Source organism: Metopolophium dirhodum, chromosome 7 (assembly GCF_019925205.1).
Source record: "Metopolophium dirhodum isolate CAU chromosome 7, ASM1992520v1, whole genome shotgun sequence".
Lineage (NCBI taxonomy): Eukaryota > Metazoa > Arthropoda > Insecta > Hemiptera > Aphididae > Metopolophium > Metopolophium dirhodum.
Window position 1 is genome coordinate 13,569,272 of NC_083566.1, and position 16,646 is coordinate 13,585,917.

Here is a 16,646-nt window from a genome sequence, read left to right on the forward strand (position 1 = left end):
CACGAAAACATTAAACAACAACGCCATTTCCTAGTACGTAAAATCAGCAAATGTTATATTGTTGATTTCTTGAATTAGGCAGAATTTGTTTTATATCTTATTCGATGACGTTGTAGTTCTGCACACGATAGTCACAGCATGCCAACAATTTAAAATTAATAAATAAATAAAATAAAATACCAGCCAAGAAATGTTTTATCATTACTTTTAATATAAATTAATAAAAAGAAAAATGTTTAGACTGCCTCACGTACCCGTTCGGGGATCAAAAGAAAAACTTTTTTGGTTTATTTTGATTTATGTAGTTGACACAATTTTTGTTTCTAAGTCAAAAATCTTGAAAATGAACAAGATTCCCCATAAATTTTACTTAAAGTTATTTAAAAATACACAATTTCTTTTTTTTAAGCGTGAGTGTTCAAAATTTGAAAACGTTGGATACTCAAACTTAAACTGACGATTTTACCTCGAACAACTATTTAGTTGTTTTACTATGATACAAACAAAATTAAATGTTTAAACTTGAAATATTCCATTATTACTAATGTTGTAGCCTGCTGGGGCTAATCATCAATAGTTAGCTTACCTTAGCTCGCAGTGGACTGTATAATATATACTACCCATTTTGGTTGAAATGCCCAACGTCACGTATCAAGTCCGGATTAAGGATTAATTGGGCCCCGGGACATCATATGCTTAGTGGGCTCCCTTTCAAATTTAACTTAAAAATATTGTATCCTTACATTTTTATACGACTGTATAAAGTTGTATAATTTTGTACTATATTACATTATTGCCACGTATAATCGTCAATCGTAGTTAATAAAGACAATCATCTATGAGTACGATGTAGGTAGTTGACAACTCCAATTTTATAAGCTTCATCATAGAATATTAATTTTATATTTATTATAATTTAGTAATTTTTAGTGATATAAAATTAAGAACATTTTCATTTTCTAGTTACTATTTGTCCACTAAAATTATTTTATTTTTGTGAAAACTGTTTTGAACGCATTAAAAAATAAATATTTTGGGGATAAAAATGCCCCCCAAAATTAATGGGCTCCGAGACCGTGCCTCTCCTGGACCCCCTCAATCTGGGCTTGCCACGTATATTACCTATACCTTGCAAGTGATTTCATCGATTGATCTTGGAAGGTGTGTAATATTATGGTAAGCAGCTCAAGTTTCAACCGGAATTGGTCATGGTCGGCGAACATAACTGATGAGCCATGTAATGATTTATGTGTACGTGTATACTATGTATAATTGTATGATTGTGTGTGTAATATATTGTGTGAGTGATTTCATAAATAAACGGAGCTAAATAATAATAATAATAATAATAAGAGTAGCCTGGTGTGACGAGGTGGTTGGCTACAATCACTAATATGTGCTGCAGTGGTCAAGCATCGTCTGGCGTCACAGGATCCCGAATGGGTGACCGGAGTGGTTCTTTGGGACGAATCCTCGCCCTACTTAAACACCTATACCTAAAATATTAATGGCCATAGTCATCGATGCTTAAAGTTCAATAATAAAAAAAAACTTAATAATAATAATATAAGTATAATAGTGATCTGGCCCAACACGTAATAATAATTGTAATATGTAACACTAAAAATAATAATAAATAATAACTCATGACTTTGCCAGTGGCAGTCCGGCCAGCTGCCTTATAATACCTTGAATGGACACTAAATAATAATAGCATGTACGTACAATAGACCGACCTCAGCTGCTCACAAGATAATAACAATTGATGGCGCCTTTGGTCAATAAATATAAATAATAAATAATAATAGCTCTTACACAATTATATACAATATAAGTAAAGGCTATTCGAGCCTATACACTGAAACAGAATCTAATAAGATATTATGTTGTGCGGCGCTTTACGCTTACATAATATCATGAATGTACAATCAAATAAAAATAGACATAACCAAAAACGTCACGACTGGTGTAAATGTAAGCTAATAATTTTAGTGCTTATAACACGTCATATTTTCTTATTTTTTACAAAAAAATGATTTAATATAGAAAAAATATCACGCTAAAAATAGCAACAACAACAATATACTGACAATATAATGCCACATATTTTTTGTTTACTATAATAAGAATATATATTATAAACTATAACAACTGATTATAATAATATTAAAACAAGTTTGAAATTTTTTTTTTAATTTTTTTTAATTGAATTGATGCTTTCACGCAATCAGCAATATTTTTCATTTCAGAATTTTGATTTCACGTAATAATTTATTAACAGTGTTAAGAACTGATTTCATGAAAACAATGATTTTCATGCCGTTTCACGAATTATAGGCGTAACTATACGTCATATCTTAATAATGTATTGGAACTCACATGTTATGTTATATTGAAAAACAAATATTTTTAAAGTATGTAAACAATTAAAACTATATTATAAATGATAAACATCAAATTGTTTGTTATAAATATACCTACCTGAAAAATAATATTACTTTTTTGAATTGAACTAATTATAAATGGTCGAAATATTGGTCTTGGATACTATAAATATTTTACAATTGATATATTTTAATAATCTGCAGGTACTTCACTGGTTTAAATAAATTGCAAAAACAAAATAAATTCGTGTTATTATAAGAAACATATTATATCCATTAATATCCTGTGAGAAAATAAAAACAGTAATCGATAACTCTTACTTCACTATTCTTCAAATTACCAACATATCTACTACAAAGGCAAACCAAACTCACTTTACCTCTCTTATTTACCAATCTCAAAATAAGATAAGCACTGAGATGATATTTTTGAAATTACATAAATTCCACACACTTGAATAAAGATAGAAGAACCACTCAAGACGCGAAACCGTCCTATGGAATACATTTTCAAGATTATGGATATATGCGCAGCTACCGCCCCACCAACAAATCTCTCACCTAACTTTCATACAAAAAAGAAAAATTGCCCATACGCATGAGCTACTGCTAATATCCACAGATACCAGCATCTCCAAACTTCTCCTGGACTTAATTTAACCTTAAACAATTTTATAATAATATTTTGTTATAAAATAATTCAAACGAATAAACGATATAAATCAATGATCACGTCTTTTATTTTTAACACTCACCTCGTACAAAAAAATACCTCAAACACACACACACACAAATACATGGTTTTAATTCTCTTATCATACTTTAATGAAACGACAATGATATCTTAAGCCATTTGAAAAAATTAACTGCACCATTCATGGAAAACGCGTATAGCTATATTATATTATATTATATGTATACTCCCGTGAAGTTTCGTCAGTGGGCGGATTCTTCCAAGATAATCACGCTATGATAATACCTTTATAATACCCACATATTAAGCTTATTAGTTTTTGTACAGATATTTTATTGATTGTAGTAATTGTACATTTTTAAAAAAGAAAAGTAAAAAGTTTCTTTGGTCAAACTTATAATTGTATGTTGACATCGCATAACTGAAAATAATAACAATGATCAATGAATAAGCCATCGAATTGTTTAATTTACCAAAAATCAAATAAAGTAATGTAGGCACATCCGTATATCAAAATGGCACGTTTCGGTAAACACGGCAATACTATTAATGTTTGAACGAATAATTATTCGATTACCTATATTATTGTATTTAAAACGATTATTACACGGTTAAAACTCTATAGCTGGTAACTACAAGGCGATAGGAACGGACGAAGAAAATTGGCCTGCAATCAGTCGTGGGTATCACACACATTACACACATTACCAATATTATTGTTAGTGCTATTATTATTATATTCTAATAACAATATCGTACCCGAGTGCCGGAGACGAAGTTTTCTCGAGAATGCCTTTATAATATACGCGGCGTTATCTCCCCACAGACTTAATTCAAACTACTTTAATCGCCCAATCCAATTAATAATACAAGTTTCCATAACTATATAATATAATATATATAGGTATATGTATATTTACGGTGACGATGGTATTCAAAACCTTTATAATAACTTGTAAAACGCGGGAATCGTCGCAATACATTATAATAATATATTGTTATGTATGTATGTATTGTTACACATAAATGTTATATCGCTTTGGCACAGAGTCTCGATAACGCGACGGCGTATTATATTATTGTATTAATATGTAATACTATTAATGGACCGCACAAACGAACACACACGTGCAGTATTATTATACGCTATAATAATACTCTTATTATGTATTACAGTCGGAAAATTCGCGGTGGAACTCTTATATTATTACTTTAACAGCTGAAAGTTTCCCAAAGGGGTAACTTTTAATAAATTCCGAGTAAAACAATAACATCGTTATCGACAACGGCGGCGACGACGACGACACAGTGTACATGTGTAGTGCATATAATATACGTGAAATGTATACATATTATGTTACGTTAGAATAATAATAATAATGATAGTGCGGAAAATAATAATATACGCACGATAACGTTTTAAAACGTCATTATAATAATATTCTTGGCGTAATCCGCACACCGGGTTTATTTCAGGCGGAAATCGGCGCGCAAGGGTGTTATCAGAGTTTTGGCTCTCTAATAAAACATATTTTATAATACAGCCTACGCGGGTGGAGAACTAAGATATAATAATGATTATTTTTCTCGACCTATCATATTATCGTCATGCCTCCCCCCCGTCACGAGTAAAATCAAAACGAGACGGAATTCCGAACGGCTATATGATCGTTGACCCCGATTTTGATTTATTTGCGAGCTCTCGCAAAAAGCCTATATTGTGATTATAGTGCTATATTATACCTACTCTAGACCAAATAAGGTTATCAATATGGACGATATCGCCCCCCCCCCCGTGTAGAGAAAAAGGAGGGGTGGTGAGCATATTTTAGGTGGTGGACTGGTAGCCTGTGAGTATGTTTTTACATTAAAACTGGCTGCTTTTTACTAAAATATAGATACGGTGCGCTGAACCACTATAAATAATTGTTTTTCCAGATTAACGATTATAGAAAAGTCCAAAACGATCAGTTCTGGCTGTAAAACTTTTTTACTATCGTTTAAAAGTATATTATTATTTAGATATAACAAATTTATATTACAATTTGTAACAAAATTATAAAAAAAAATGAAGTACATTTTTTTAGTGCATTATTTAAAATTTTTAAGGCATTAAAATCCCAGGCATTATTATTATAAAATTTACAAAAACAATAGCAATTAACAATATTAACAGTTTTAATAATTAAAATAAATTATTTATTCTGTGTTTATACTAAGAAGGTATAAGTTTTAGGTGGTTAAAAATCATATCAAAAGTCGAAAGTTATAAGTTTTTATAACCTTTATTTTTTAACTGTGATAATAGATACCTATTGTCCATTAATTTTCATTTTAAAATCTTAAAATATTTTATAGCCAAGTGCTCACGAGATTTTAATTGTTATTTATAAAAAAGGCTCTATCGGATATTTCCCTAACCCCCACTCCATAATTACGCCACTGTAGATGTTCATAATACATATATATCAATATGACAATATGAAATGGAAATTATATAAATAAAGAAAAACTGAACTTATTTTAAAAGCTTAAAATATGGTTCAGAATATTTTTAAAAATTGGTAAACTGTATACATTTCACCAAGAGGAACAATAAAAACAATAGTTGCCTACCTTTTTAGTCATGCGACATGCAAGCAGTTAATTATACTAAATAATTATCATGTTTGGTTAAATGAAAATTATAAATTGTATTAATAGTCAGTAGGTACCTACAACCTACCTACTTAGTACTTACATTTCTTGGGCATACGTATAATTATAAGAATAAAACAAATAATATAGTTTTGTGAAAAATGTACGGTTTAGTATATTAGTTCCATTCCTAATATAAATAGTATTTTTAATTGTAGATGGTAAATACCTAAATTATACAAAATATAATGAAATGTCAGAAGTATACACTTTTACAACGCTGATTAAAATTGATAAATATTATGTTCTAAACGCGATTGAATTAAATAATTTGATATTTTTATAAGATCAAACTGGAAAATTAAAAAAATATTTGCATTTTTGGTAGTTAATAATGTGTCTTACCTAGTTAATAACTATCTAAATATGACCACTAGGTACCTACTGGTATGTTTGAATGATAAATGGTTTTTAAATAATGTCAAGTTAGGATAATTGCATTTTTACCAGTTATTATTATTGTATATTTTCAAAACACACTAAACAAAAAACAGTCCGCTTGATTATTTTCATGATAAATAATAACTTAGATTTATAACATAATATTGTAATATAGATACTGTTACAATTCGAAGTTTTAAAATACTTAAATACGGAAAAACTTGAATAAACTATAATTTGTAAATTTTCATTAAATATAAACTAAGATCCAACAATATTATTTATATGACCTTTTGAGTGCGCTCATAAAATTTAGTTAAAACTTTTTGGTACACAGTAGTACAACATGCTTTTCGTTTGGAAACTGGTCTTTTATTCATTCCACGTCTTAACGTCATTGAGTTTGTTACGGTGTTTGAATAGAAAAAAAAGGTGAAAAAAAATACAGAAAACTTACTAATCAAGAACTAATATTGTAAACAAACTCAAACTGAAATGTTAACATTTGGAACTGTGAACATTTTTCATAATTGTACTTAATATTGACAAGAAAATTAAATTTGTTTTTATTTTATGCTTCTTATTTTTGTTTTTTTTTTTTTTTGGCTTATTATAAACAGTAACACAGTACAAATAGAGTATAATGGATAACGTAGAGAACAATCCACAACGTTTCCGACGTCGTAGACACTGCAGCTGTCGTAATGATATGGCACAAAGCCAACGTTATGAAAAACTGAAGGGTTGCCGGACATTGAACGAATAAATGGCAAAAAAAACGAAGCTGCTAGGAGTAAAAGATTTTTTACTTTCATTTTGGTAGTTGGCTATACGTAGAATACAAAGTGTAAATAATGTTGGTAAATATGGTTTTGTTGATCTAATACGACGTCTAAATATATTACTATTATTATTTTAATTGGTAGCTATCTGCAGTACATTAGGGCGAAACAAAGTTGAAAACAACTTTTTTTATTTAATTTTATATTAACTATATAATAATATAAAGGTTTTTGGGTTTTGCATAAACATTAAACACCTACAGATTTTTTTTTTCAAACAGTTGCAAAGAGTAACGTATACTGTATGACATATTTCATTTCAAATCATACATGAATGATTCATAAACATAAAATATGAGCATAATATGACAAAAGAAATTACCATTATTTTTAAAATAAATTTTACTGCAGATCAAATAATTTATAACAAAAGGAATTTGTTTTATATTGTGTACGATGTTATGGAATAAGTAGAATCAATACCTGTGTTAAGAATTATGACTATTGACTATTATGCTTAACATTAAATAATAATAATTCTTATTAATTTGTAACATTTTACATTTTTTATTAAAATATTTTTCCTCTATAACTTTACTTTTATCTCTTTTACATTGTAATTTTACACTAGGCTAATGACCGGTGATGTTGAAGCCTTATTTCTAATAAAAAAAAAAATAAATAAAAAATACCTTCATGTGTATTATTGGGGGAAAAATATTAAGTGGTTTTGTTATTGCTGAATGACATTTTACTATTCCTTTTAATTACATAATTTATAAGAAATAAAAACTTTACACATTTAATAGCACTTTTGAAAATGAAAACAGCTAAACGTAAGTAGTTTTTCAGTGTTCGTATAATAATATTAGATAGATAATAGCTATGGCATAACTACACAGAAATACAGGATTCTGGCAATTATAATAATTTTAATACTTATTTCACCAACAACAGTAATGATTACAATTCAGATATAACAATAACAGAATTGGTCTATTCATTTTAGCCTATTGATGTGATATTATGAGTAATAATTTATATTTTGAATATATTTAACAGAAGAATAATTATATAGTAAAATAGTATGATCAACAAATTAATAATATAAACTTAAATTTAAAAATAATAATATTAAAAAATCTACCTACAAATTGGTAACTATATGCTGGTGTAAACAATGCAGACGACATACACGTGTTTTCAAACCACGGAAAATGTTTGTCGAAAAGAAAAATATCAGTTTAGACTGAAACATTTGATAAATGGACCATAATACTATAATAGCATAATAATATAATATCTATCATCGTGCTTGTTAGATAGTTACCTACCGGTACCTTTTTTTTGTACACGGAATTCTAACAGATTTTCTATGGACTATGATGGTCTTCAAATGATACATAGCTTATATACGACACACGAAGAATTGCGTGACTGCTTTTATACAATATGATACACAAACATAAAGTGTAAAATATAAACTTATTTATGGGACACGGTATGTACCATGTGGTAACATTATTAGGTACCTGTATATGTACTGTGAATGTTATATAGTTCAACGGTAAACATAAATTAGCAACCTTTGCGGAAATGTTGCGTCGGAGCTTAATTAACAAACGGCACATTTTAAATACAAATTGTGGGTATAATGTTATAAATTATTTTTTGTCAAAACTCAATACCATATTAATATATACCTAATATGTGACAAATATTATTATTGCATTAATAACTATTTTATTGGTTGGTTAAAATCAGGTTCGTACCAAAATCTTATTCATGACCTAGCGATACTGTAGGGAGGTATAAAATGTTTAGTGTAAAATTGCATATTATTATTGGTTAAATTAGGATTTTGTCCATTTTCAATTAAAACTACTAATTAATAATGTTTTAGTATGACAATTTTTTTTTTAAATAATTAAACATTTTGTCTGATTTTCAGATTAAACCAAAATAAAACTAGTTGCTATCAACCAATGAAAGATTTTTAAATTATTACTTTTTTTTAACATATTATTATTTTAGTAAAGTCATTCCAGTAGACATATTTGATTGGTGTTTATAGGGCAAGGTAACACAATCGAAGCGGTGGACTCGTGTGCTAGACAATAATGCCGTACCTATACATTTTAAAACACGTTGACCGCCAAGAGTTTTTTTTCATAATTCTACTAAAATCTGCTACGAGATCTGATTCTCAAATATATTACTTAACATGGATTTTGAGATCTCATATAAAATCTCACTGAAAACGATTCCAGCGAGATCCCCCCACACACAACCAGGGGCGGATCTAGGGGGAGGGGGGTTCAGGAGGTCAGCTGACCCACAGTTAATATTTGCTGATCAAATTGGCCTCTTCTTAGATCTTGGGTAGTTAGACACTTGGATCCTCGAATAAACACACATACAGTATAAATTAATTTTTTTTGTTTTATATAGGTACCTAGCTCACAAGTATAGATTTCTAATCCGGTTTTAATAAGTGGCCCCTTGAAATGTCCTGACCAACAGTTTCCTAACTCTGGATCCACCCCTGCTCACAACCCCTCAGACAAATCCCGTTTGCGCCTCTGCTTCAGGGCATGTAATTCTTTGTTCTATACGTTATATAGGCAATGTGAATTTAATGTTTATGCTTACGTTTCGACCTTACTAATTATTGATGACTGAGCAAAACATTTTGCGGAACACAATAAATGGTACTTAAACATAGTTATTAGAGAAATAAATATTATGTATTATGTGTGAATTATTATAATCGATACCTATTCTATATTATGTTATAACATTTAGTATGGAACTTTATTATTTTGTGCTATAATATAATATTCGGTGTGAAACAATTTAAGTTTACAGCTAGTGACATACAATGTAGACAATGTAGTATTTAAGCAAATTAAATTAGACAAAAAAACTAAAACTAAAACTGATGAATTATCTGGTTCATAATCTTTATCTAATGGTTTTTTCTGACAAAAACTTATTGGACTTCGTGGAGCACACTAATGTTATACGATATATTTTCTCGTATATCTTGCAGTAATTTCACACAACATTAGTTCTCGTCGTTAGGCTTAGCGAAGGAATAGTTTTAATTAAAAATCAAGTTTTCCACGATAAATGTCCTACGTGTTAATACTAATATTGGTTTATAGTAGTGTTTAACTAATAAACAAAGCAAATCCATTTACATACCTAATATTATATTAAATAGGTTTACGTATATCGAAAACTATTTTGAGTCCTACTAATAAATAATGCAATAGTAGGTATAGGTAAATATTATTTATTAAATGATGCTCGGCATAATATTATAAGGTACCTATATTTATAATGTCCAAAATTAAGTTTAATACAACTTTTAGTAAATTGGACCTTTCTTACCTAATACAATTTATTCAGTGTTGTACTGGTTGAAATATTTGAACAGGAAGTTAAATATCTTGACTTTTTATCTCTCCTGAGCATATTAAGTATTATTTATTATAATATTATTAGTTATTGAGTATTTATTCGTTTTATTTTTTACGAAAATATACAACTAATATTCAACATCAAATTGCAATATTTTTATTTCCACATTATTACGACATTACGTACTAGCTAACTTCGGATAAAGAGTTATTACTGCTCAATTCGTATGGATGGAACATTTTATTATTCTCTTACCTGTACAAGGAACGTTGTCTAAAATTATTCGAAAATAAAGGGTACCTAATCTGTGTATTTGTACTGTTTGTAGATTGTGATAGTTATTAGTTATGTAGATTGTTATGAAACGAATTGTATTATTAAATCACTACAAGTTTGGAAAATTTATTGTTTGTATTTAATCTTAGTGCAGGTTATTACAATTAACACATATTTTGAAGGTTTATTGATTATTGAGTAATCCACATAAAATAATATACCTACTCCGAAGACAATGCAAATAATATTACAGCTATGAAATTCATTAATTATTTTAAATATTTATGAAACTTAAATTGAAATTATTAGATTCAATCAAGTGCTATGATAGTCTTAAGTTAATGAAATATTTTTATCTTAGTGCAAGGGTTTGGCATATTAAACGTAGAATATAAAAAAAAATATATTAAAAAACATTTTATTGCAATCATTTATTATCTACATTATTTTAATATCGAATTTTAAAACTAAAAATGAGATTTTTTCAAATTATTAATCTACAAGCGGTACAAGAAAAAATTGAATTAAATATTGAGCTGATTATTTATTTCTCAGAATGAAGGACTGTTAAATAGTTAATTAATTGATAAAAAATATATTTTTTGATCATACCTTTGGTAATGGTACTGCATTTGTATTCTTGTATTTATTGTACAATTATCTTCATTTAAAAATGCATACAATGAAGTGCTCAAGAAGATACAGTGTAACAAATTTTAAAACTATCCTAGTTTATTTTTAGAAAATAACACTAGCTTTATCGTTCTGAGTTCAGATGAAGTGGACGAAAAAACCATTACTGTTTCAAGTGTATTCACTACCATACTTTATTGGTTCAATATACATTATGCGGACACGTTTGAAATCAAATTGTTTCCAGAATGGTCTCTTGAGAATTCTAATGGCCGAGAGAAGACTATTTTTGTGTTTCACATGTCTACTAAGAATTTATATGTTATGTTACGTAAAGCTGCTAAGACAATAATTAGAGAAAACATTTAATATATTATTATATTTAAAGAGATATTATATATAAATATTTAATAGTCGTTATACTTTTCAGTTTTTTTAAAGTATATAGTAATATTACTGTGCATGCATGAATCATGAATTATTTTTCTTTGATAAACAGTCCATATAATATTTTTCAATATATAATAATAATTTATTTAGAACAATACCTTATTGTTCTATATAAATATAATATGTAATATTATTATTTTTAAATATGCAAAACATTAAATGCTTTTCTTGGTACGATATGACATTTTACTATAAGCTCAAGCGAAATCATAATAATTTCACATTTTGGTTAAATGTTAAGCAGGTAATCGTATTTTTTATTATTTAAGTATTAATTTACAAAAATAGTACCTACCACCGACCACTGTATTACCCTAAGCTGAGTTTGAGAGTATAAAATAAATTATGAAAATTATACGAATAGTAAATAATTTAAGATTTATTTATGCCTGAAAATGCTGAAAAAGAATATTATTAAAAACTATTACGTTACGAATTAATTTAGGTAGGTACTCCAAAAATATTGATATTTAAAAAAAAATAAACTATCTGACTTAAATATACGTTTTTATCATCAAAATATTCCTATAAATTAAATTTACAAATTGGCTGTTTGAATTTTTCCAAAAAAATGTTAAATTGTTTTATTTTCAGTAGGTAGAAGTCCGTTGCCAATGTTATTTTGTTCACTAAAATACACTATGGGAATAACGATTCTGTTCTATAGAATCAACCAAATTTGATGTTTTTTTTTTTACTAACCGTGGGTAATATTCAGTAAAATTAGTAAAATTAAATTGTTGATACATTTTTATGTTAGTTAGAATGCAATAAATATTTTCCATAAAGAAAAATAATATTTTCCTCTCAAAAGAAATTTTCTATTATTTTGTAATACAATTTTTTTTTTTTTAATAAATAGGGAATTTCAGAACATGTTTTATAAACTATAAATATAACTTTTTAAGAATTTTAATGAAAATATTTGTAGATCTACATAAATTGTTTAAATAATAACATGATATTTTATGTACTCGGTAGGTATATAATATAAATGTATTGTCGAATTTTTAAACCATACGTTATGAAATAACAATTTCTACAGACTACAGCAAAACCTTCCCAATAAGATAAAGATTGTAACTTAAACTTGTTTTGTACGAGAGCTCGTTAAATGTTCAACTTAATAAAAACTGATATTTGTATTCGTTTACTTGTTTTCTCAGACTGTAATCACATAATTATATAATATCGTTATGTGTACCGAGATCCGAATGGACATAATAATATATGGATCGATACATTTGCCCTTTGTCGTTGCCTTACCTTCTATTTTCTAATATTGTTTGCAGTGTTGTTAGTTGTTATAAAAACATAATAGCTACAGAATCGCGTTTTTATTCGTTCGTTATATTTCCGATTCACACATTTATTTTCCATTAATAATAATTCCGTCTGAAACCAATGTCATACGTCGGCAGTACATATTATAGTTAATAATTAATATCAAGCAATAAACACTGGGAATCGGAGGTCCCTGGTTTCGACGTGTGCGTGCGTGTGCGCGCGCGTGTGTGTGTGTGTGTGTGTGTGTGTGTGTGTGTGTGTGTGTGTGTGTGTGTGTGCGTGTGTGTGTGTGTGTGGTGGTTTTGCGGTCGAACACGGCCCTTTCGGATGATGCGTACGTTACTCGGGAACGGTCTTGACATTTTTGAAATTCTCAACCGCAGAATAGTTCGGACGTTTTGGGACGAGTGCACCGGCAAAAAATAAATTGAAAATCGTATATATATATATATCTAACGGTTAATGATTAATGTAAAATACGTCCGTTTTACATAAAATATTAATAATAATAGTAACAAAGACGCGACGACAACGGGGTTGCATAGTTTGTCTTGTCATTCCGCCAGATCGATATTATACTGTGTATCCTGATTTATTTAAGCATTAAAATATTATTTCGTGGGTCATCCGGTGTTGGCTGGGAAGTAACTTGACCAGTCAAGTAAACAAACTGAAAACTTTTGGAAAAACTGTTCAGAAATAAAATTGGCTCTTGTGATACGTTTGCGCACTGATTTACCGGGAAATGAATACCAAAAATAAATTACTACATATCGAAGTTAAATGTATTTATTCTAAGGCAATCCTGATTGTTGCCCGTTGCTAACGTATTATTGAGAAGTTGAGCAATACTCAGTATACCATATAATGATATAAAAGTGGGTAGGTACTGTGTTATATACGTTTAACTTAAAAATTGGTAAACATTTGTAACTCCGGTGGAAATAAGCAAAAACCAATAATAATATTTAAAATAGTACAATTATTTTACGATATATATAATATGTGTACTTGTGTATATCTTGGTAAATTAATTATGGAATAATTTACTGTTTGATACATATATTATTTTGTTTTGAATTGATTCAAACAAAGAACCATTTGAATTTCGTACTATTTTATCGAGTCGATTCAAAGAAAAAACCCATTATACATTTCGTAATATTTTTTCAATGTTTATTGTTGACGTTCTGATATATTTCAATAGTCTATTCTTTATTCAATACCTAGCTATTATCAATATTATGTCCAACGTGATTATAATTTATAATTGCCTATTAGTTTGTAATTGTATACAAAATATTTTATTTTCTTCCTTCGAGCCACGGAGTTATAACAATTGTGAAAAATTAATTTAGAAGAATTCAATACATTTTTATCAAGTACCTATATTGGATATTTTAATATTTACATTTTTTATAATAATGTTAAAATTACAAAAAAAAATTTTTATATTTTAGTTGAATTTTCACTCACTCGAATGTTAAAATAATAAATTACGTTATTATATACGACAAACGCCATTAATTTAATTTAATTATTTGCTGTTTCTGTCTCCGAGTAGGTATTCAATCAATATGAATTACTAAAAAATTTGGACAAGAATTGAATATTGTGACTTGTAACTTGTGAATAATAATTAGTGTTCCAAGCAGTATTAAATTATCTCAAACCACGAATTAAGCTAAAGAAATATTATCATAACTGAAATTAAAATAAGCTATCATGGTTGTTTCATATGGATATTTTGGCTTGTAAATTATTATTGACCGTTTTAAATTATTATAGGGACATCGAAATGTTATGGTTAAATTGTTAAAAAATATCCAGTGAAAATTTAAATTATCTAAAATAATAATATTTTGAGTTATAGGTACGACAAAATGTCCTAAATTAATCAGTTTTTACATTAAAAACTCATATAGTTACATAATATTCCATACATTTTACCTTTTTTCGACAATATTGTTTCTTCTGTTTTCAGGACTTAGGTTAGATAGGTAATCAAGAAAGGCATTTTTAAAAGCAGAAACTTTTAAATATCAATTAATTTATATTATTAATTCAACTTTTGGAGTACTATTTACTCAGATCCAAAAAAACTTAAAAGTGACAACAAATAAAATTAAAATACATGTCATTGCAAGATCAATATAATATTTATCTCTTCACTCAAAATATATAAACACATCCTAATATATTATTTTAAAACTTATAGTAAATCTCACTAGTAGTTTCTGTCATTCAAGATTAAACATTGATTAAAAATTGCTAGTTAATATAAATAGGAAATGGTATTGAAATCAATAATCATTGATGTGTTCAAACAAAAAAACTATTTGTATTTGGGTTGTCTATATTCATTCTAATTTATAATTATGTGCATATAATTATATTTATTTGCCTTACTTCAGCAAAATGTTGTATTGCTGTTAAATTATTCTTGTGAAGTATAATCATACCTGAACTCGTTGACTAAAATTAAAATATCTTCGAATAGAGATTAATACTAAGTATTAAATTCTAAGAATACTAACTAAATAAACTGGTCGATAGGTAAAGATTAAATGGCATCCGTAATTTATTGATTCGGTGCAGTTGATAGTAAAGTTGTGCTTTAACGATAGGAATGGGTTTTATTTGGACCAAGTATTCAAATTGAAACACAAAATTGTGTACTCAGTTTTAAATGATTCTTGGTTTTATAATTTTCACTGCGTTCACAAAATCATGATAATTTAAAAGTCTAATCATCATTAACAAATTATGTTTTATAATAAATTGTTATGAACATTTCGAATTATTCATATAAATTAATGTACCTCACTGAACTCTATACATAGAAGGCGCATCGTATATAGTGTTCGGATTAGATAAGTAGTTTTTTATCTAGATAAATATAATGCAACTCTAATGTATCTAGATAGAGATAAAAGATAACTTAACTCATATTTATCTAGATAAAGATAAATACTTTTTTATCTAGATAAAAAATAGATACAATTTTTTTTTAAATGGGTTTTAAATTTAGGTATATTTTAGTTGGGCACTAGGAACATAATAATAATAATAATAATATAAACAAAAATAGTTACATTATTTATAAACCATAAACTTGGTTTGAGAATCTGTATAAATATTTAAATTCGTTTGTCTAATTTCGCAATTTTTATCAATAAAAAATGTATCTAGATGAATTCATTTAGATGAGTAAAAAAATTATCTAAGATGAACGTTTAGATACCTTGTAACTATTTATCTAGATAAGATTAAAGATGAACAAATAATTATCTAGATATTCATCTAGATAAGTCTGAACACTGATCGTATATAATTCATGTAGGTTTTGAAAAGTGTCCCTATATCGATGGCCGCCATTTTAATTTCGTTAGTGTTCCTATCGATGATTTGTCATTGATAGAATTATTAATCTTTATTAGCTTATCTTCTACGAATATCAGTGATATACCGGTGGTATCCACGGTTAATATCTGTTGACCGAGGGGGGTATCTTTACTTTTTATGATAACAAAAATGATCGCATATTTAGCTGATAATTTTTATTGTTTATTCTACGAGAAGAATCAAAATGGCAGCCTACTAGGGTGGGATAGTTTTTATTTTCCCAATGCGCGT

The 16,646-nt window shown here is 27.8% G+C and overlaps 1 protein-coding gene across 2 annotated transcripts in view; it reads left to right on the plus strand.

The window, feature by feature from the left end:
* The window catches only part of LOC132948754 (uncharacterized), a 196,723-nt gene that overhangs the window by 86,793 nt on the left and 93,284 nt on the right, over window positions 1-16,646 (plus strand). The gene's annotated exons all lie outside the window — the stretch shown is intronic.